Below are 21,946 nucleotides of genomic sequence, written 5' to 3'. Positions count from 1 at the left end.
GTAATCTCACCATCTAGAAATAGACTCATTTAAATAGAAGCTGCCACTTTACTTTTTTTTTTTTTTTTTTTCTAATGTCATGGCTGTTTTTTCTCCAACTTTTATTTTAGGTTCAGGGGATACATGTGCAGATTTGTTACATGGGTAAATTGCATGTCACAGTTGTTTGGTGTGCACATTATTTCGTTACTCAACTAATGAGCCTAGTACCTGATAGTTTTTCGATGGCTACCCTCCTCCCACCCTCCACCCTCAAGTGGTTGCCAGTGTCTGTTGTTCCCTTCTTTGTGTCCGTGTGTACCCAGTGTTTAGCTCCCATTTTTAAGAGAGAACATGTGGTATTTGGTTTTCTGTTTCTGCATTAATCCGCTTAGGATAATGGCCTCCAGTTCTATCCATGTTGCTGCAAAGGACATGATTTCACTCTTTTTTGTGGCTGTGTAGTATTTCATGGTGTATATGTACCTCATTTTCTTTATCCATTCCACCATTCATGGGCATCTAGATGGATTCCGTGTCTTTGCTCTTGTGAATAGTACTGTGATAAACAGATACGTGCACGTGTCTTTATGGTAGAATGATTTCTATTCCTTTGGGTATATACCCAGTAATGAGATTTCTGGGTCAAATAGTAGTTCTGTTTTAAGTTCTTTGAGAAATCTCCAAACTGCTTTCTAATTTATTCCCACCAGCAGTGTATAAGCATTCCCTTTTCTCTGCAACCTCACCAGCATCTGTTATTTTTGACTTTTTAATAGCAGCCATTCTGACTGGTATGAGGTGGTATCTCATTGTGGTTTTGATATGCATTTCTCTAATGATTAGTGATGTTGAGCATTTTTTCATGTGCTGTTGGCTCTGTGTATCTGTTCATGTCCTTTGCCCCCCACTCCACACCCCCTACTTTTTTTTGAGACAGGATATCACTCTATTGCCCAGGCAGGCTGGAGTGCAGTGGCATGAACGCTGCTCATTATAGCCTCAGCCTCCCAGGCTCAAGCGATCCTCCTGCCTCAGCCTCCCAAGTAGCTAAGACCACAGGGGCATGCCACCACACCTGGTTATTTTTTTATTTTTTTGTAGTTACAAGATCTCCCTGGTCTTGAACTCCTGGACTCAAGCAGTTCTACCACCTCAGCCTCCTGAAGTGCTGGGATTACAGGCATGAGCACCCATGCCTAGCCATCTTTGCCCATTTTTTTAATGGGGTTGTTTGGTTTTTGCTTGTTAATTTGTTTAAGTTCCTTATAGATTCTGGATATTGGAGCTTTGTTGGATGCATAATTTGCAAATATTTTCTTCCATTCCATAGGTTGTCTGTTTACTCTGCTGATAGTTTCTTTTGCTGTGCAGAAGCTCCTTAATTTAATTAGGTCCTACTTGTCAATTTTTGTTTTTGTTGCAATTGCTTTTGGAGTCTTTGTCATGAAATCTTTGCCAGGGCCTATGTCTAGAATCTTATTTCCTAGGTTTTCTTCTAGGGTTTTTATAGTTTTACGTTTTACGTTTAAGTCTTTAATCCATCTTGCATTGCTTTTTGTATATGGTGAAAGGAAGGAGTCCAGTTTCAATCTTCTGCATATGGCTAGCCAGTTATCTCAGCACCACTTATTGAATAGGGAGTCCTTTTCCCATTGCTTGTTATTGTCAACTTTGTCAAAGATCAGATGGCTGAAGGTGTGCAGCTTTATTTCTGGGTTCTCTAATCTGTTTCATTGGTCTATGTACCAGTATAGCACAGTTTTGGTTACTGTAGCCTTGTAGTGTAGCTTGAAGTCAGGCAGCGTGATGTCTCTGGATTTGCTTTTTCTGTTTTTGTTTTCTGCTTAGGATTGCTTTGGCTATTCAAACTTTTTTTGGTTCCGTATGAATTTTAGAAGAGTTTTTTCTAATTCTGTGAAAAATGTCATTGGTAGTTTGATTGGAATGGCATCAAATCTGCAAATTGCTTAGGACAGTATGGCCATCTTAACAATATTGATTCTTCCTGTCTATGAGCATGGAATGTTTTTCCATTTGTTTGTATCATATCTGATGTTTTTCAGCAGTGTTTTGTAATTCTTGGTAGAGATCTTTTGCCTTCCTAGTTAGCTATATTACTAGGTATTTTATTCTTTTTGTGGCTACTAAGAATGGAATTGCAATTTTGGTTTGGCTCTCAGCTTGGATGTTATTGAAGCATAGAAATGCTACTGATTTTTATATATTGATTTTGTATCCTGAAACTTTGAAGTTGTTTATCAGATCTAGGAACCTTTGGGCAGAGACTATGGGGTTTTCTAGGTATAGAATTACATTGTCTGCTAAGAGAGAAAGTTTGACTTCCTCTCCTCCTGTTTGGAATCCTTTTATTTCTTTTTCTTGCCTAATTGCTCTGGCTAGGACTTCTAGTACTATGTTGAATAGGAATGGTGAGAGAGGGGATCCTTGTCTCATGCCAGTTTTCAAGGAGAATGCTTCCAGCTTTTGCCTATTGAGTATGATGTTGGCTGTGGGTTTGTTATAGATGGCTCTTATTATTTTGAAGTATGTTCCTTTGATGCCTAGTTTGTTGAGTGTCTTGGCTATTTTATCACAAGAACTTAAAAATACATTTTATTTATTACCCAAGTAATACATATTTACTTTTGGAAAAATCAGAAGATATAGATTAAATCAAAAGAAAAATACTTATTATGATACCATCTTGTAGATAGCTGCTATTGTGGTTTGGGCATATGTTCTTCCAGACTTGTAACTGCACAACAAATTGTGTAAATTTATAACAAGGTATGTAATTTCTTATAAAACTGGAAGCATACTATGCATAGTTAGTTGTAATCATTTTTCTGACTCTCTTTCCATGTCAGTAAATATATTTCCCTGTAACCATTACTAATGGCTGCAAGATATTCCATTGTATTTATGTATAAAATAAATAAATGTATTTAATAAAGCTTATGCTGATGAAAATTGGGTCATTTAAAAATTGTCTTTATATGGAGTTTGTGCCAAAAAACACAAACATTTTACATTTATGTTTTCCATTTCTGTGAGTCCAATCTGTCAGTCTTGTTATGGTTTCTGCATTTGGGATCAGGCTTAGGAATTGCTCCCTGATACAAATATTTTTAAATTATTCAGCTCTGTTTTCATCTGTTTTAACACTAAAGACTTTAGCCAATGTAGAATTTTTCTTATGTGTTATGAGCCAGGAATCTAACTTTAATTTTTTCTAAAAAACTTTGTTAAATAATTCATCCCCCTGCTAATTTAAGATGCTGGTTTTGTCATAAACAATAATCCATATAAATAATTGGGTCTGTCCCTAAACTTTTAAGTTTAGTTCTGTGATCTATTTCTGTGCCAGATTTGTACTGTTTTGATTATTGAGGGTTTATAATATGCTTCAGTTGATGTCTGGTTGAGCAAAACCCCTCTTTTTCTCAAAGTTTTTTGGCTTGTCTAACAGCTGATCATCTTCCAGATATGTCTAGAATAATTTGTCAAATTGTACAAATTTTTTACAACTTGACATTTTATTGGAATTATGTTAAATATGAAGATTTGGGAAGACTGACATTTATAATATTTTCCCATCAAATAATATAAAATATACCTCTATTGATGAATTTCTTTTTTTTTTTTTAGCTCCTAATCACATTTTTATGTGTTTTTTTTTTTTTTTTGAGACAGAGTATCGCTATGTCACCTAGGCTGGAACGCAGTGGCGCAGTCTCAGTTCACTGCAACTTCGGCCTCCTGGGTTCAAGCGATTTTCATGCCTCAGTCTCCTGAGTAGCTGGGACTACAGATGCACGCCACCACACCTGGCTAATTTTTGTATTTTGATAGAGATGGGGTTTTACCATGCTGGCCAGGCTAGTCTCAAACTCTTGGCCTCAAGTGATCCACCCTCCTTGGCCTTCCAAAGTGCTGGGATTACAAGCGTGAGCTACTGCACTGAGGTCTAATTACATTTTTAGCTTGTCATATAGCTGCTGCACATTCTTGATGTTTATTTTACAATATCTTATTCTTTGTTTCTATTGTAAGTGGAAGCCCTTTTTCACTTGCTCTGATGATTACTAGTGCAAATATATGTGAATCTGATTCTATTTGTTTCATATCATACTTGTAAATCATTTATTTGTTCTAATATATTTTTATTTTATTTCCTTAGGTTTTCCATAGAGACAGTAATTCCATTGTTTAGATCTCATTTTCCTTTCTTGACCCATTGCATAGATACAAACCTAGTCTAGAAAAGTGCTGAAAAACTGTGGTGGTATCATGGCTTCCTTTCCTTATTCCCAACTTCAGAGAGGCTTTAGGTCATCACTGTCCCAACAGAACTTTCTGTAATTACAGGAGTATTCTCCCAATGTCTAATACTTGTGGCCACTGAGCACTTGAACTGTGGCTGATGATATTGAAAAAATTAATTATTTTATTCAATTTTGAGTAAAATAATATTATATTGGACAGCGCAGCTCTAGGTTTTTTGTGTGTTTGTTTGTTTGTTTTGAGACAGGGTCTTGCTCTGTCACCCAGGCTGGAGTTCAGTGGTGCAATCACAGCTTACTGTGGCCTCTACCTCCTGGGCTCAAGCGACTCTCCTACCTTAGCCTCCCGCATAGCTAGGACCGCAGGTGCACACCACCATCCCTGGCTAATTTTTTTTGTATTTTTTTGGTATAGATGGGGTTTCACCGTGTTGCCCAGGCTGGTCTTGAATTCCTGAGCTCAAGCGATCCCCCTGCCTCAGCTTCCCAAGGTGCTGAGATTACAGGCATGAGCCTGTATGTGCCTGGCCAGAGTTTCACTCTTAATTATATTATTTATTTCAGATGAATCTTTCACATGATAAAGTCAGCTTGGGGAAAAGATCATGGGTTAAAAAAAAGTAAGAGTATTATGTAGATAATTGTCAAACACATGCCTTTAGCAGGATGTGAAAGGGAGTAGAGAATAGCATGATAACTGGAGTGAGATGAGGGTTGAAAAAAGCTAGTTTTTTGTCTGCTTTTTTAAGATTAAGTATGGCTCCACATCCAACTCTTTATTTATCTTCCCCAAATATACCTTCTCGCTGTATTACCTTCTGGTAATATTGCTACCATTATGCTACTCCAAAACCTTGTTACCACTTTTTGAGTTCTCTTTCTCCCTTGTCCCGTAATAAGGCAAACTCCCTCATTCTACCCCCATTCCCACAACCTGTATCTCACCCAGTTTTCAAGTTCCTTCACAAGTGTACCTTCTGCATGAAAAAACTTGTTCTTGATCTCCTCAATGAAAAGTAGTCTTGTTCTTCATTAAAGGCAGAATTAATTTGTGTCTTTTTTATGCCACTTAGTCCTGCACTGTCTACGGTGCTAACAAATAGCATTGTCTTCTTGCTATTTGTTAACATATCTATGAGATTGTACACTCTGAAGATCTCATCCTTGACTCTTTGACTGATTGACCTTTCTGTCCTTCTTGGTCCCTCTGCTGGTGTGCTACATATATATTGTATACCTGTGCTTAATAAATATTTCTTACATGAATCACAATTCAACTTGTATTAATCATTTATGTCTTCTATTCAATTGACAACTTCTGGAGAGCAGGGACCATATGTATTTATTTTTGTATCTTCTGTGTTATAGCATGATACTAAACATTGAACAGTTGTTTGGTAATTATTTTAAAATTTTTATTCATAAAAGTCGTGTTAAGATGTTTTATTTAGGATTGCATTTTGCTTCATTTGATGGAAATCCAATTAAAGTAACATAACCAAACAGAAAGGTTTTTGTGTTTATTTTTTTCCTTTCAAATAACAAGAAGCCTAGAGGTAGTCAGTCTAGGGGTGGTATAATGGTACTAGGTTCTCATCAATGTCCCCAGTTTTTCTGTCCTTAACATGTAGCTTTTGTCCTTGAGATCACATGAGGCTTTTCCACCTCCAGGCATCCATATTTATGTTGTTTCTGTCCCTTTCTATTAGGAAAACAGTAGCTTTTCTGGAGGTCTCTACAAATAAACTTCTGCTGTTATCTCCTTAGTCAGAACTAGGGTCAAATGGGCATCTTCCAGGGAGTTTTGAAAGGTATTTTTAACTGGGTGCTTTCCATCCACGTTAAATTGGGACTTCCTTTCGTAAGGAAGAAAAAAAATATAAATCTTGGATGGGAAATCTAGAGTCTATATCTCGGATATGGAATTTATACTTAAAGCCATTAGGATCTATAAGGGCATGATATGATACATGTGAAAATTTCAACAAATCAAGACAATTTTGTAATAAATTCCATATGCACAGCTGGACAGTAAGTGCTATCAAAGATTCGAGGTAGATGAGTTCCCTGAAAGATGGAGTTGACTAGAAAATCTTCAGTGTAAGAGGTGGGACTTGAGCAGACCCTTAAGAGATAGGGCAAATATTATACAGAGGCATTGAGTGCTTGTTTTGCAAGTGAGAAACACTTTTTTTTTGTTTTTGAATCATTAGACAAGCTTAGCAAGAATTAATGCACTTATATTATAGGGCAATAGAAAATAAGATTGGAAAATAAGTTGAGACAACATAATGGAGGTCTTTGAATGCCACCGTGAAGAGTTTGTGTTTGAGGTTGTTCAAACAAGCAAATCTAATGCAAATCTATTCTGAAAAGAGGAATAATATGAGGGAGTGGAATAGAAATGACATATATTAGATTTTAAAAGAATCATTCACAGATTAGTTCATTAGAATTAATTAATCACTAATGTTATATCTCCTACCCAGTAGTTAAGTTCATAGCACTTTTTTTTTTTTTTTTTGAGACGGAGTCTCGTTCTGTTGCCCAGGCTGGAGTGCAGTGAGGCGATCTCGGCTCACTGCAACCTCCACCTCCTGGGTTCAAGCAATTCTCCTGCCTCAGCCTCTCAAGTGGCTGGAATTACAGGTGCGCACCACCACACCCAGCTAATTTTTTTTTGTGTGTGTGTGTATGTGTGTGTATGTATATATGTGTGTATGTGTGTATATATATGTGTATGTGTGTATATATGTATGTGTGTGTATACAGATATGTGTGTGTGTGTGTATATATATATATATATATATATATATATATTTTTTTTTTTTTTTTTAGTAGAGATGGGTTTTTGCCATGTTGGGCAGGCTGGTCTCCAACTCCTGACCTCAGGTGCTCTGCTCATATCAGCCTCCCAAAGTGCTGGGATTACAGGTGCAAGCCACCATGCCTGGCCAAGTTCAAAACACTTTTGACCAAAGCAGTTGATTCTAAGGGGTCCAATACCTAAAACAGATATTTGATATTGTTACATTTGAGGCCCTGAGTTATAGAATAGTGAAGCTCTAGAAATAAAATTTTCTGTTAAACTTATTTTTTATATTGCCAAGGAATTGTTTGCTTCTGTTATCATTACAACATATTTTAAATATTGTATCAGCATATTTTATCATATTAATACCCAACTGTAATCTTTCTTAATTAGCTTGCACTAAATGATTTATAAAATGATTGAAAACACTTGTGTGCTTTTGACTAAATGTGTTTTATTGTTTGTTATTTTCTCCACCTAGAAGTTTAAGTCTATTGAAAAATACTTAAATTTCGATGCAGTTATGTTGACTGAATGTTTTATTTTCCTTTTTAAATCAATGTTAATATATTTTGTAGTTTCTTTTAAGTGAGGTGTGCTGGAGCATTTCCCAGATACAATTATGAATTTTTTAAAATGACAGATATTTATTGAAATGTAAATCTCATCAAATAGTAAAGATTTTTATCTGCTATTTTAATAATATCAATTACTTCTGATGGTTTGACATAGTTTGAGTAGAGAAACAGTCTGATTCAATTGAAACACATAAAATATGCTTGAAATAATTTCCTACATAATTATAAATGAACTTCTGAAGTCGGAGTTACCTTATTTAGTATTTGGAATATCAGAAATTTTCATTTCAGAACATCAAAATTAGTGCCTTGTGTCTTTAGACTCTCCTCCTTAATTATCATAAGATCTTTCCTTTCAGGGTCTTATTAATATGAATTTGACTCTATGTAAAAATGTAGATGTAGAAATAATTTATTGCAGTTTCTCCTAATCAGTTAAAATTTTAGCATTCATTGTTGGATACTTTTTGATTATTGTTCAGCCCTATCCTACTGATGTTGGGTTTGGCCATAGGATTTGTTTTGGTCAATGGAATGAATGTTAGTGATGTGACATAAAGCCTTAAATATGCTTGCATGGTTTGGCTTCAGTTTTTTTCACTGGTCATTTGTTATGAGAAGAGCTTTCCCTGAGCAGCTGCTGCCCCTTCACCTTGGGTTCCAGAATTAACACAGGTGAAGCAAACCTGAGCCCAACCTATAGCCTGAACCAAGCCACCCAACCAAGCCCAGCCTAGATCAGTCAAACTGTAGTCAACATACAGACTTGTGAGCATGAAAATAAATGTTTGTTATTGTAAGTCACTAAATTTGGGATGCTTTATTATGTAGGATTATTATCACAATAGCTGACTGATATGACCATTACTATTTCAAAAAACACATCTATATATTTTCATTAAGAAAAAGCAAAATTATAGATGGCTAACCTATCAGTTCTCTATTAATTGAAAAGTAGTAACACTTAAAACACGAATTATAAGACACCAATTATTTGAGAGTTTTTCTTGGCTAGTGGCCATTACAAATTTTATTGAATAAAATTCTTTTTTTTTTTTTTTGAGACAGAGTCTCTCTCTGTTGCCCAGGCTAGAGTGCAGGGGCACAATCTTGGCTCAAAGTAACCTCTGCTTCCCAGGTTCAAGCGATTCTCCTGCCTCAGCCTCCTGAGTAGGTGGGATTACAGGTGCGTGCCACCACACCTGGCTAATTTTTGTATTTTTAGTAGAGACAAGGTTTTCACCATGTTGGCCAGGCTGATCTCAAACTCCTGACCTTAGGTGATCCACTCGCCTCAGCCTCCCACAGTGCTGGGATTACAGACATAAGCCACCACACCCCACTGGAATAAAATTCTTGAAATGGAACTTGAGGAATAAGTTGTTGAGGTACTTATTATTAGTTTTAAAATAAACCCGGCTGGTACTACAAGTAATCACAAAATGAAATGACATAGGAACCATGGCTAGCATTTGTTAAGGGCCTGGCCACACAAGTGTTTGGCCATTAATTGAGTCTTCTCCTCACAGCAAATCTGTCAAATCTGTCAGGCAGTCAACACATATTTATTGAGCCCTTACCATATGCCAGGTATCGCAAAGTATGTATTACCCTATTTTTGTTGCATGAAGAAACTGAGGCTCAGAAAAGTTAAATAACTAGTTTAAGCCTCACAGCTAGGAAAGGGCTTGAGTTTTAGGACTTGACCCAAGTCCATCTGACTCCAAAAATCATGCTATTATCATCATTGTGTTATTTGTGTTTGGGTGGAACTAGGAGAAAAATAGAATTACAGGCCAGGCATGGTGGCTCATGCCTGTAATCCTAGCACTTTGGGAGGCCGAGGCGGGTGGAACACTTGAGGCCAGAAGTTGAAGAGCAGTCTGGTCAACATAGCAAAACCCCGTCTCTACTAAAAATACAAAAATTAGCCAGTCGTGGTGGCACATGCCTGTAATCCCAGCTACTCGGGAGGCTGAGGCATGAGCACTGCTTCAACCCAGGAGGCGGAGGTTGCAGTGAGCCAAGATTGGGCCACTGCACACCAGCCTGGGTTACAGAGCGAGACTCTGTCTCAAAAAAAAAAAAAAAAAAAAAAATTAACAACTGATTTACCTAACATTTGTTGGTGTGTTATCTCTAGTCATTTGCTACATAACCCAGATGTCACCCAGAATCACTTTAGCATTCAGAAATCTACATATAAATTAGCTCAGACCCAAATTGCTGTTTTTTAGCATGTGAAAGTCTGAAGCTGTCCGTACAATTTCTACTAATTCCGAGGCCTTACAGTCATGTGGTCCCCTTCACATGTCCTTGGAGGCCACCTTGATTTGCCATGTCAGTCTGAGTGTAAAGCTCCACCCTTTCCAGTTTCTACCAGACATGCCTTTACCAAGCATTTTCTGAGTTTTGATGAGGACCTCCGTGCAAAACACGAGATCTCCACCATTCTTTCCCTCTCAGCATTGCCCCTTGATTGCAACACCCTGCCCCTTTTCATATTTTTTACTCTCTATTTTGCAGATTAGCTTTTTCCTTCTATTGAAGCCTTGATAGCCCAGATACCCAGCAACTTTGGAGTCATGCCTCTACCCTCAAGCTGGAGTGTCAGTGAGTGCCTTCCTTGACTCTGTCTCATTACAAAGCAAAAATAGTGAGATTCTCTTGAGAAACAGCATCAGTTGGAATTAGTCTCATCAGTCAGACAGCCCCCATTTAGCTCAATTTTAATTTTTAAAATGGAATTTCATTGAATTTTCAACATTGACAATTTTGTTCAACTAACCGTAAATGGTGAGAACCGAAAGCATCTAATATAAGAGCTACTCTTTTCTTCTTAGATTAGAAATAAGATACTTGACTTTACGTAACTAAGAAAAAGTCTATCTTTAGAATTTGTTACTTCCTACCTCTTTCCAAAAATGCAACTTATAAAAACTACAGAATAAATCTGGATATAAGCTTTTTCTGTAGTTTTTCCCAGACCACTTTTCCTATTAGCTATTCAGAGTGAATTTTAGGAGCTTGAAAACTTGATATGTTTATGAGCCCAGAATTTAGACACTGCTATAAATTTAAATTGTCTGAAGCACTTGATTCTACAACACTGTGTTGGAAATGGTTGAAGAACTGATTTCCACTTCTGGATAAGCCAGACTACTCTCTTATCTTGCAAATTTGCCACTAAAATCTTAATTCCTGTCAGAATTATTTTCAGTGGGAGAAATCTGAATACAAACTGACCAAAAGAACTTTAGTTCTCACTCATTTCTAATATAATTTTAATTAGTTCATCTTTAATTTAGGAAATAATTTTTCTAGCAACTTGGCAGACATTGGTTTCTTGCCAGATACTACCTTAATGCTTTTTGTGGGAAACTCATCTTTAATATTCCATGAGTATAGTAAAACTGTGTTTTTAATGTAACAAATATTGTTTTATTTATTAAATAAAACATTTATTTGGGGGTATATGCATACCTAATTAAAGAGAATGAGTAAAAGATGAGGCAGACCCTGAATGTGAGATGCGTTTGAAAATGGGATGTCTCAAGATTCTGTACTGGAACATTGAGGTTAGGCTTCTAAGTACTGTTAGTCCAGTCTTATTACTAAGATTGCATAAAGAGCATTTTATTTTTGTGTGACCTAGATCAAATTATTTTGATGTAGGATTTTTCTTCTCAGTCACTTTGCAAGTCCCCAGCCAGCAATGCCCCACCCAGGCCTCACTCAGCCACACTGGCATGCCCCAGTTTTCCTGTGATATATCTTGTACCTGTGTTCAGCAGTTCCCGAACTCTTGTCCTGCACCCAAGAAGAATGAGGATGCAATGAATATAGTTTTATAGAGCAATGAAACAGTTTTCAGCAGAGAAAGGACGCGGGGGTTGTCCCCCTACCCAAAGGTGGCAATGTCCCCTGTGCAGCCGGGCATGGGGCCTTCTATGGACTCAGAATGGGGAGTGCATGCTGATTGGTTTGTGCGTATGCAAAAAAGGTTAAAGCGAAGACACCACTCAAAGGTGGGCATGACAGTGTAGAAAACCAATTAGAAAAGGGTAGGTATATGTAAAATAGGTGAAGGGTGGGGATCAATCAAAGGAAAGCATGCCAAACAGGAAGACAAGTTCTCAATCCAGTCTGAGGATTTAACTTGTAGCTTGGCTTTCAGGCTTTAAACTTTCTTCGCCTTGGAGGTGGGGTTTCACCGGGTACCAGCCCCTGTCTGCCTAGGCATTTGGCTGCCTCCTTTCTGTATCAATTTGACCTTCCTAAACTTCTCATTCATTATCTGTTAAATAAGTATTATGTCTGCCTTCCCTACCTTAAAACGTTGCAAGGTTTAGATGAAAGCAATACGTGTGAAAGTACTTTGTAACGTACAGTACCTACAGACATTAGTGATTATGTTTGTGGGGCGAAAAAAGTAGGCAGGATGGAAGAAAGGAAAGCAAAGTTGCTCTTAAATTCATTCCAGCAGTATGGCTGGAAATGAATAATCTTCAAATCCTGACCAGTTGCAAGATAGGGAAAGGATTGCCATCCTGGGGGCACAGCAATGACAGGGCCCTTTAACTGGCCACAGTGAATGCCAATTCCAACCATTTCAGGTAATATTGTCTACAGTGTGCTGAGTGCCATGTTAGTTACTAGGGATACACACCATGACAAGAAACAGTCCTTTGCCCTCAAGAAATTCTCAGTCTGGCTGTGGACAACACGGCTGTGTGTCTCTAGCAGGGGTGAGCCAGGATATGGCAGGCTGGGTGGAGCATGGTTGGAGCAGAAAAGTAGCTGGTTATTGTGACTGGGTCTGGCATGTTTTTTCCATCATTAAATTGAGTGATTTAAAAATAATACACCATATTTATATTTTTAAGTCACAGAGAAAAACAAGGGTGTTTTAAAGTTTGGTTAATTACAAAATCCTGTAATAACACTTTTTTTTTTCTTTTAATACATGGGGAGTGACAGCATCAGCATGATCTTCTTTACAGTTTTGTCATGTTTTAGGATTTTACTGTGCTCATTTTAGGTTTCAGGGACATTATTGTCACAGTGAAGTTCTACTCTGTTGCGTGTTGGTGTTCTAGTGGTGCAACACTAACTCTTTGGATGTCATTTTTAACTTTGTCTTTTGTATTCAAAAGTTGAATTGCTAGTGATCTTTATTTTGGTAGTTTTTAAAGGAAATAAGTGTATAATATATTAACCATACTAAATGAGAGGACCCATTGACAAAGATTACTTCCAATTAATGGTAATCATTTTGGGGTCTGGAATACCTTAAGTATTTTTTTTTACTTTTTTCTTAGACAAATAATAAAATAAGCTTTTACTTTCTGAATATACAACAACAGGGAGGGAGTGAGGGGAGACATTCCAGAAGATGCCAATAATATAAGTTGCTAACCTAGGATTAATAACTCATTGCAGAAAATTCAGGAGATGACGGTCTAATCTGGTACTGAATTAAATTATCTATGGTATTTAATGTTTTACTTTAGTAGATTTGCTGGTTTGGTGTCTACCTTAACTTAAATATTTAGAGAAAATATGGAAAAGTTTGTGAGAAAATGAAGTCTTGTATAAACATGCTGGTCCTAATTGTTTGCCTTTACTGCAGAAATCCCAGACTGGCACCAGTGTGGCCGAAGTTCTCACTGTGTTACTATAAATTTACATGATGTAGTGGATGTTTTAAGAGGTGGAGGCAATCCCATATTCAAAATTGAAAACAAAAAAAAATTTAAATACCCAAGTGAGTAAAAATGGACTCTCCTGGATAAGTCTGGACCATCTTTCAAAGATATTGAGTGTCTGGAATTTTTATGTGCATTTTGAGGCTGCAGTTTCCTCTGACAGACAATCCATTGTTATTACTGGCTGTAGGCAGTCCTGAAAGGGCAGAGTCAGGAAAGACAAAGAATTTACAGTACAGAACTTTCAATAACGTGTTGATGTCAGGAAAGGAGTTGAGCCATTTCTGATAAGAAAGAAGTGTTAATGTTAAGCAGCTGTGAATGTACTTTCTGTGATCTACTCCTGCAAAGTAACAGCAGGGTATTTCATAGGCTTGGGTCACAGGATGAATTTGAGTAATCAATCCTTAAGTGAAACCAAAGAGAGGAGAATAGTGGAAGATGTGACAGAGGTCAGCCCTGGGAATGGAACATGGAGTCTTTTCCAATTTGATGTTCTTGTCCCAGGTTTAGATTTGGCAGCGGCTACCTCCCTCCTTTAAGTCCTCACCACCATTCCCTTATAACAAATCAACATTTATCAGTAACTATGAAAGCACAGTATCAAAATTATTTCTAAATTAGAGTTTGAGAAATGATTTTGAAATTTATATAGCATTCCTAGTACTCAGGCCAACTCTTCGTAGCAACACGCACATTTTGATTCTTGAAGAAATGTGATATATTTTTTCCTAAATAGATTGAAAATTTTAATCAACACATTTGGCTTATATAATGAAAAACTGCCTGAGTCTATGGAATTGGGTGAGAACTTGTTCTTTTGGTGAAGGTGCATATATTCTGAAGATGTATCTGCAAGCCATTGGGTACAAACACTGAATGTGAGTAAAATTTTGAAGTTGACTGCTTCAGGGTTCCAAATTGGGCCATCAGTATTAGGATATATGTAGTTTTAAATCCAGTCTTAAACCTGTGTATGTTTAGAATATCTTTTGTCAAAGAGTGAGTAATTAGTTTCTATTTTTCCAAAAGCAGTTTAACTAAGTATTAGGTGTTCAGGGACCAGATTCTTATTCAAGTCTTATTTTTAAGAGTTTGAAGTCAATAACTTATTTTCTCTGTCCCTCATCTCTTTTATTCCACTTATAAAATATGCACACTGGGCCAGGCAAAGTGGCTCACGCCTGTATCACAGCACTTTGGGAGGCTAAGGTGGGCAGATCACGAGGTCAGCAGATCGAGAACATCTTGACCAACACGGTGAAACCCCGTCTCTACTAAAATACAAAAAATTGTCCGGTTCATGGTGGCGCACGCCTGTAGTCCCAGCTACTTGGGAGGCTGAGGCAAGGGAATCGCTTGAACCTGGGAGGCTGAGATTGCACCACTGCACTCCAGCCTAGCAACAGAGCAAGACTCCATCTCAAAAAAGAAATATATGCACACTAATTCTGGCTCTCCTGCTTCTGAAGGTATCACACATATAATATTCTTTGTGATAAAGCCTTAAAGTATCAGAGTGGTAATACTTTAAGGCTTTATTAATCCAAAGTAAGTTGTGATATTTTAAGGCTTTATCAATCCAAAATATTCTTACAGATATGAATAGTGGTACCTACATTGCATAGAATAAGAACTGAATCATGTAAATCAATGCTACATAATTTGAAGTCTTGCAGGAATGGAACAGGCCAGTACTCAAAGCTAACACTATTTTGGCTTGATTTTACATAACTTTCAAATCATCTTCTCAGAAAGCTAAACCCCAGCTGCTCTTCAAGATAAGCCATGATGACAGAGTAGCTATAAAAGTAGTGTCTCATAGATAAAGAGAAGTATGAACAGGTTCAGGCTGGCTGAATAATAGCCCTTTTCTCTTTGAAAGGAAATGGAAGGAATGTAGCTGTATTTGCAAGTAATGAATTTCAATCCCTTATTACTTTCTTTGGGAAAGTGATCACATTTACTATAAACTGCATTAGGAAGGAGGAATTTATATTTAAGTATGGAAGTGGATCAGAAATTAGTAGACATATAGGATCAGGCAGATCTTTATCATTGAGCAAAGGTCTAAAGATAGTAATGCAGTCTGTAATTCTATAAGTGGATACATAGGAACCATAACAATAACAGCAACAACTAACATTTATTAAGTGCTCATTATTTATTAGATACAGTATTATGTATCATCTGTAGATTATTCATGTGTAAGGCAGGTAGTGTCTTTATTCCCATTTTGGAGATGAAGAAATCAAGGTATACAGCAGTTAAGAAACTTACTTAAGGTCATACGATCTGTGCTAGCTTTCAGATTCAGGGAACTTGACTTCAGAAACCATACTCTTAACAAGTATGCCAAACCACCTTCTATGAATTTGAAACCACCTTCTATGAATTTGAAACCACCTCCTATGAATTGATGAATTCATAATTCATCAGTTGGTGTTAATGGGAGTGGTGGAATATAGCCCTGAGGCCAAGTTCTAAATTGTTTAGGAAGTGACCCAAATACTGAGGTAATCATAACAAAAAGAGAGGGGGAAAGAAAGAAAGAGGAGAGAAAAGAAAAAAAGGAAGGAAGGGAAGGAGGGAGAGAAAGAAAAAGTCCATTCCAACAGGCACTGGGTATTGGATATTATGGGAGTCTCCCACAAAGTATTAGGGGCCCATAACCAGAAGACTGAAACTTCACAGTAAGGAACCCAGCCAGTAGAAACTGGGATACAGGGCAAGGAAACTTTCCAGTAACAGTGAACTGGAATAAAATCAGAGCAAAATCAGAGATAAAATAATTCAAAGTAGAGGCAGCATTTCTTGACAAAAGATTTCTTATGTTATCTCCCCTACTGAGGGCTGAAGTTGGCCCCAGAGTGAGGTGCATAGTTATAAGTCAGGGTTCATTTAATAGATTCAGCTCAGAGGCAAACAGAAACAAGGGCACCGAGCCAGGTAGGCCATTACAAAATGGCCCAACTGCGTTAGAGTTCCAGGCAAGAGACTTATTTTACTAACTTTACTAACATTATTTCTCCATTGTGACAGCTCCCGCTTCTGTGGGACATGGCATCGTGTAGCAGTGACATTAGATACCCAAAGACTGTGGAACAGGGAGATGAAGTTTCATAGCATAATTACAAAATTTAACAGCACCCTTTCACATATTTTATGGCCCAATCTATGTTGTTATTCTTTTATTATTTTTTAAAAAATGTAATATGTTATGTAATATACTGATTGCAGAGTTCACGAAGCCATTTGGGAGATTACTAGGAGGAATAATTTGATATGAAATTATTATTTAATTAATCATATCACTTTCTTATTCTGTCTTATACTAACTTTTGCAGAATGTATATTATTTGGAGAGCCTTGTTTGATATCCTTAACAGACAGAGTAAACATTCAAGATAGTACTTTTAGGAGAGTAGTTTGAATAGTTTTCATTTGCTAATTCCGTCCTCTTTTTTCTGTGAAAAACAAAAACATTTTATTTTGTTTTCTTTCATGTAGTGTTTATCCAATTGCCTCCATATTTTATAACAGCACCAAAGACTAGTTTTTCTGTTCTGTTTAAAGCTCATAGTTTCTTAGAACTAGTTGTAAATGCTGTTAAGAGTCTCCCAAACAGTTTTTTAAGAACCTAATTTAGTTTCATTTGTACTAAGAAGCTGTTTTCTAGATGACTAACATCATATAGGGTTGTTTCCATCAAAAATATTAGTCTGGCATTTGTCATGTTCTTTCCACTAAATAGCTTTGTTATTATTGAGGTCTAAGCTCTGATTTTTTATCTTACCCAAATTCCTACCTTAGGGGTCTAGGGAGTCATGTCCTACAAACCATAAATTCTCATGAGATGGGTTTCATTTGACCCTATATATTGTGACTTACTTTTCAGTCTGACTCTGGCATAATATTATGAGACAAGGAAAAAATATTTAACCCCAAAATACATTTCCTTGTTATACCTTGAAATTGCCCTGCAAAGTCTCTTGTGGGAAAAATCCACATTCTATACAGAATCCCTTTCCCCTTTTGTTTTTCTTCCTTTCTTTCCAGATATAGGAGTTAATCACCTAAGAGCCAGGCACCCTTTTAAGTCCCATAAGAAACAATTTACAACCCCCGCTCTCTCTGAAGTCTGCTATCTGAGAGCTTCCTCTGCACAATAAAAGTTGGTCTCCACAATCCTTTACTTTTTTTTTGTTTTTGTTTTTTGTTTTTTGTTTTTTTGAGACAGAGTTTCACTCTTGTTGCCCAGGCTGGAGTCCAATGGCGTGATCTCAACTCACCACAACCTCCGCCTCCCGGGTTCAAGCAATTCTCCTGCCTCAGCCGCCCGAGTAGCTGGGATTACAGGCATGCGCCACCACACCCGGCTAATTTTTTATTTTTAGTAGAGACAGGGTTTCTGCATGGTGGTCAGGCTGGTCTTGAACTTCCAACCTCAGGTGATTTGCCCGTCTCAGCCTCCCAAAGTGCTGGGATTACAGGCATGAGCCACTGCGCCTGGCTCAATCCTTCATCTTTAACCTGAACATTCTTTTCTGTCGATCCAAGTCTTTAGACAAACTCCATCAACTGTCAACCAGAAGATGTTGAAATTTATTTAAAGCCTGGAAGCCCCGCTTTGAGTTGTCCCACCTTTCTAAATCAAACCAATGTATTTCCTTCTTTTTTTTTTTTTTTTTTTTTGAGTCAAAGTCTTGCTCTTGTCCCCCAGGCTGGAGTGCAATGGCACAATCTCGGCTCACTGCAACCTCCGCCTCCCGGATTCAAGCGATTCTCTTGCCTCAGCCTCCCGAGTAGCTGGGGTTACAGGCGCCTGCCACCACGCCTGCCTAATTTTTGTATTTTTAGTAGAGACGGGGTTTCACCATGTTGACCAGGCTGGTCTTAAACTCCTGACCTCAGGTGATCTGCCTGCCTCGGCCTCCCATAGTGCTGGGATTACAGACGTGAGCCACCGTGCCCGGCCAAACCAATGTGTTTCTTAAATGTATTTGGTTAATGTCTCATGCCTTCCTAAAATATATGACAACAAGCTGTACCCTGACCACCTTGGGCACATGTTCTCAGGACCTCTTGAGAGCTGTGTCACAGGCTGTGGTCACTCATATTTGGCTCAGAATAAATCTCTTAAAATATTTTACAGAGTTTGACTCTTTTTGTCAATATTATGAAATGTGTCTGAGATATATATACAAAAGAAAAATACTAAGATATAGCATGCATCCAAGAAATGCAGTATCTTTCTGTTAACATAAATTATCTAAATTGATATAATTCATGCGCATTTCTGAGTCTCACCTCACATCAGAGAGGCAGCCTGAGATGAAGAATGAGCACGGGCTCAGGTTGGGACCTGGTAAAAGCAGGCACCACCATTTAAGGAGCAGAGACCTTGGCTAGGTTGTTTCACCTCTCTGAGTTTGTTTCCTCATGCATCAGTTGGGAATGATATCAAATTTGTATCGTCCTTAAGAAAAAACAAATATATATGAAGTTGCAAATATAGATTTTCAACAAAAGTTAACAGCTATCACTCATTGGCATCTAGACTTTAAGATGATTCCACTCAAGAGAGCGACATAATTTTAAATAAGAAAATGCTTTTGATGTAAGAGTCCATTTCCTGCCTCTTGGGCATGCCACCACAGCCTGATGCTCCATTAGCTGTTGCTATCTGCAGTTAATGATTTAGCTTGGAGTGTATCTGGTGCTGTACTAAGTGATCTACATATGTTATTTCATTTAATAACAGCAATCCTTTCAGGAAATTTTGGTTTCTGACTTTCTACCATGACTTTGACCTATGTACATTTTCTTTTAAACTATGTATTCTTTTGACTTTTGTCTGCCTTATTCTAGCCATTGCTTTGCACAAATTATGGCACTTCATCAAACCATATTAGTTAGGAGGCTGTGGGATGCAAATAACAGAGAACCAGACTTGATCTGTCAAAAAATGGAGGGAATTTTTTTCATATACACAACTGGATAATTCTTCACCGGGTTCTAGCTCTGTGATTCTTCTCACTCTGTCTTCCTCAATGGCTCTGCTCGTTGTATTAGAAATGGCTGCAGCAGTTCCTGACATGACATCTTTGTACTACACTCTCCAGAGGAATGGAGAGTTGCTGTTTTCCCAGATAGAAGCTCTTGGCTTTCTTTGACAGGACCAATATAGGTCTTGTGCTACCTCTGACACCATCACTTAGACCAGGGGGTTGGGGTCATTGACTGGCTTATCCCTGCTCTTCCCTGAGTCAATCAATGGACAAGAGGAATGGTGTTACATTGCTTAGTTCAGACCTACACCCGAGGTTGTGGTCCATGTCACCCAAATCACATGGGCATCGTGGAGCAGGAGGTGAAATGGGTACAGGAAGGCTGTCTTGCCCCCAGTGTCAAAGGGAATGGGTATTAGTCCATTTTCACACTGTTATAAAGAACTACTTGAGAATGGGTAATTTATAAATTAAAGAGGTTTAATTGACTCACAGTTCTGCATGGCTGGGGAGGCCTCAGGAAACTTACAATCATGGCAGAAGGCAAAGGGAAAGCAAGGCATGTCTTACATGGCGGCAAGAGAGAGAGAGCAAAAGGGGAAGTGCCACACTTTTAAACCATCAGATCTCATGAGAACTCATTCACTATCACAGGAACAGCAAGGGGGAAATCCGCCCCCAAGATGCAGTCACCTCCCACCAGGCCCTTCCCCTGACATGTAGGGATTACAATTCGAGATGAGATTTCAGTAGGGACACAAAGCCAGGCCATATCAGAATGTTTACAACATTTCACTTTTAATTATGACATGTTGCTAGAGGGTTTCTTTTAATTTTTTTTTATCAGTTTAAGGAAGTCATCTTCACAATTAAGTTTTTCTTTTTAATCATGAATGGAAGTTGACTTTCATCAAATGTTTTTTTTAAATCTGTTGAGATGATCATGTGGATTTTTTTTCTTTATTCTATTAATGTGATAAGTTACACTCATTTTTAAAAACAACTTTAGCTATAATGACATATAATAAACTGCACATATTTGAAGTATATAGTTTGATAGCTTTTGACATATGTGTATACCTGTGAAACTATCACAATAATCAAAATAATGAACATATGTATCATTCCTTTCCAAACTATTTTTTTTTTTTTTTTTTGAGACAGGGTCTCACACTGTGGCCCAGGCTGGAGTGCAGTGGCTCACTGCAACCTCTACTTCCCTGGGCTCATGTGATTCTCCAACTTTAGCCTCCTATGTAGCTGGGACTACAGGCATGAGCCACCACACCTGGCTAACCTGGCTAATTTTTGTATTTTTTGTAGAAATGAGGTTTCACCATTTGCTCAGGCCGGTCTTGAACTCCTGAGCTCAAAGTGATCTGCCCATCTTGGCCTCCCAAAGTACTGGAATTACAGGCATGAGCCAACATGCCTGGCCCCAAACATTTTCTTATCCCTCCTGTAATCCGTCTCCAGCCCCTTCCCTCCTACCCCTGCTCCACACCTGATCTACTTTCTGTCACTACAGATGAGTTGCATTACTAATTGAAGTTTTGAATGTTAAATTAACTTTCCATTTGTGAAATCAACCAGTTTGCTCATTATGTATTAGCTCTCTCTCTTACATTAAGGGAACTTCAAAAAGGTCATGGGAAAATGGAATTAAAAGATAAAAATAAATATAAACTTTATTTTTCAACATAACCTCTATCAAGTTTAAGACACTTTTATAAGTGACAATATCAGCCATTTAGTCCATCCCTAAAGAACTGAGGGTCCTGGGATTTAACCATGTCAATGCAGTCTTTTTCACGTTAGTAACTGAAGAAAAGTGGGTGCCCTTACTGGGTGTATACCCAAAGGACTATAAATCATGCTGCTATAAAGACACATGCACATGTATGTTTATTGCAGCACTATTCACAATAGCAAAGACTTGGAACCAACCCAAATGTCCAACAATCATAGACTGGATTAAGAAAATGTGGCACATATACACCATGGAATACTATGCAGCCATAAAAAATGATGACTTCATGTCCTTTGTAGGGACATGGATGAAATTGGAAATCATCATTCTCAGTAAACTATCGCAAGAACAAAAAACCAAACACCACATATTCTCACTCATAGGTGGGAACTGAACAATGAGAACACATGGACACAGGAAGGGGAACATCACACTTCGGGGACTGTTGTGGGGTGGGGGGAGGGGGGAGGGATAGCTTTGGGAGATATACCTAATGCTAGATGACGAGTTGGTGGGTGCAGCGCACCAGCATGGCACATGTATACATATGTAACTTACCTGCACGTTGTGCACATGTACCATAGAGCCTAAAGTATAATAATAATAATATTAATAATAATAATAATAATAATAAAAAGAAACACACACACACACACACACACACACAAAAAAAGATTAGGGAATAAAAAGAAGTCAGAAGGAGCCAAATCAGGTCTGTAGGTGGTTGCCTAATGATTTTCCCATTGAAACTCTGGCAAAATTGTCCTTGTTTGATGATAGGAATAAGAGGCATATTGTCATGGTGGAGAAGGACCCCCTGTT

At 37.8% G+C, this 21,946-nt stretch overlaps 1 protein-coding gene across 5 annotated transcripts in view; it reads left to right on the top strand.

The window, feature by feature from the left end:
- Positions 1-21,946, top strand: part of ACYP2 (acylphosphatase 2) — a 343,289-nt gene that overhangs the window by 252,224 nt on the left and 69,119 nt on the right. The window contains exon 4 of one of the 5 annotated variants that reach the window (XR_008522138.2): positions 10,182-10,268. The exons of the other annotated variants lie outside the window; for them this stretch is intronic. The gene's annotated coding sequence lies outside the window, so the exon portion shown is untranslated. The remainder of the gene's footprint in view (positions 1-10,181; positions 10,269-21,946) is intronic. 5 annotated transcript variants of the gene reach the window in all.

This window comes from Pongo abelii, chromosome 12, assembly GCF_028885655.2.
Source record: "Pongo abelii isolate AG06213 chromosome 12, NHGRI_mPonAbe1-v2.0_pri, whole genome shotgun sequence".
In the NCBI taxonomy this organism is placed as follows: domain Eukaryota; kingdom Metazoa; phylum Chordata; class Mammalia; order Primates; family Hominidae; genus Pongo; species Pongo abelii.
Note: the sequence above shows the minus strand (reverse complement) of the source record. Positions and strands in the feature narration are given on the sequence as shown.